Genomic DNA, 2,290 nt, shown 5'->3' with positions numbered 1-2,290 from the left:
CTCTTTTCGTTAAATAAACAATAACACAGGGTTGCTACAAAGCTGTCAAAACAAATAAAGAAACGAGTGTCNCGGCCCAAAAAGTTCTGGCAACACTGCTCAGAATATAAAAATATACGCAATTACTCAAATTCGCGATCTCTTTTCGTTAAATAAACAATAACACAGGGTTGCTACAAAGCTGTCAAAACAAATAAAGAAACGAGTGTCTGAACGCACTTAATTTAGTGAGGTATATTAAACGAAACTAAGTATTTTATGTTGGTAATGTGAACATAGTTTAACACTTTCCTTAGGTTATTTAAAGCGGCAAATAACCACCAAACCTTAATCTTAGCAGAACAATGTGCCAATGGAAATCGTAAACGTGAATTGTTGGTAAAAATGTTGGACCAAAAAGTTTCAATAAAATATATAAAAATTTTGGGCGGGACGAAGTTCACCGGGTCTGCTAGTAATTCATATATTGTGCATATTCCTACATTCGTTCCAACCGAAAAGCATTTGCTTGTATTACTTATGAGAATGCGCGGGTAATATCGTTAGTGAATTCTCTGTATGAAAATAGGAAAAAACTATCACAAAAGTTCGATGCCCTGAGGGCAGAAACAATTTCAATGCAAACGAAACTCGCTAATAATGATGCGAACATATTGTCACTAACAACAGAATTAAAACATCTACGTGGCCTAGTGACAAGTGCTTTAAACCAGTGCCCGCCAAATGCTTGAAACACAATACCCGGCGAACGGCAAATTTCGCCCAGCAGAGCGATGCCGACGACCAACTTTCGCCCAGATAATTCGCTTACTGAAACACAAATAGAGTGGTATCGAGCGGTTCGAATGCTGTCAGCTGATAAGGTGACCATGTTTCAAGAAGGAAGCTTTTACAACGAAGAGGGAAAATACCAGCAAGAAGAAGTTTAAAATATAGAAATAGTCTTTAAATATAACTACTAGTAAACTTACGTTTTACTAGATTAATCTCTGATAGAAAAATATAAGGTATATTATTTTAATTTTAAACAAAAATTACGATAACTTTTAAAGTATGGTCATCATGGCCTTTTTTTGTCGTTGCCGTTGACCGCGGCGATAGAAATAAATCTATCGTCGCGAACAGTCGTCGAGCAAACTTCGTCGTTTGCTTTGATTGTGCGCGTTCTCATATAAATCAGTGTGTTTTAATTATTTCGGCGAACATTCGCGACGAAAAATTTGCCGTTCGCCGGTGTTGTGCTTCAGCTTAAACACTTTCCTGGGAAACGAACTATATTCGGCCCAAGGCACATTAAACAGGTAGTATCAATAGAGCAAAAACAACATTTGCGTGTATTTTGTTGTTGCTTCTGGTATCGAAAGTGTCAACAACTGTTCTGAATTTTTTCTTCTAAATCAAAGCGTGCCATGTGAAATACAAAAAATTATAAAAAATAAAAAATTGAAATTGGAAAAAATAAAAATTTGATGCAACTTTCTTTCCTAGTAAATTTGTTTGCTTCTCGAAGCATTGATCCATCCTTTACAAGGCCCAGTAATCAGCGGTCGTGCTGCAGTCTATTCATGATGAAATGTCAAAGCATACTGAGCATCTTTCTCTTTGACACCATGTCTGAAATCCCACGTGATCTGTCAAATACTAATGCATGAAAATCCTAACCTCAAAAAAATCACCCGTTACTTACGGCGGCCGCCGTAGCAGAGTGATTACATGTGCGTACTTCCACTCCATAGGACCATGGTTAAATACCTGGTCAGATCATAGCCCAAAATAGCAGTCGTCCTTCGGCACGCAATGGCAAACCTTCGAGTATATTTCTGCCTTGAAAACTCTTCTTATAAAATCAGAACTCATGCCTCAAGTTTGAGCAGAAGTTCGGCCAAACACTTAGAAAAATATTTTAGCACCAAATATTTATTTGTTTACTTATTTTAAGGGAGATGGCAATCTTCTGGTTTCACATTTTGAGTACAAAAATTTCAACCCTGATACAACAAATATTATTAGTACTGAATGATAATGACAGATTGCATTCCCATAGACGTCCAATCATACATGATTGAGTTTTTTTTTTGCATTCACATTCTCTATGTGAATGGGTGTCAACCATTCCATAACACACTACATATTTTGTGTTTACAATTTGTAACCAATCTCAAGAGTGGTTGTTAAATTTTTTAAATCAAACAATCACATTTTTGAAACGAAAAAAATGAGAATGCACACTCAATTGATTCAATCATTACACAGCTCTGGTATATGGTACCAAGTCGTGCTTTTTCTTCAC

This window comes from Rhagoletis zephyria, unplaced genomic scaffold, assembly GCF_001687245.7.
Source record: "Rhagoletis zephyria isolate East Lansing unplaced genomic scaffold, Rhagoletis_zephyria_1.1 Rzeph_scaffold_01538, whole genome shotgun sequence".
NCBI classification, from domain to species: Eukaryota; Metazoa; Arthropoda; class Insecta; order Diptera; family Tephritidae; genus Rhagoletis; species Rhagoletis zephyria.
The sequence above is the reverse complement of the archived record's forward strand: the minus strand, read 5'-3'. Positions refer to the sequence as shown.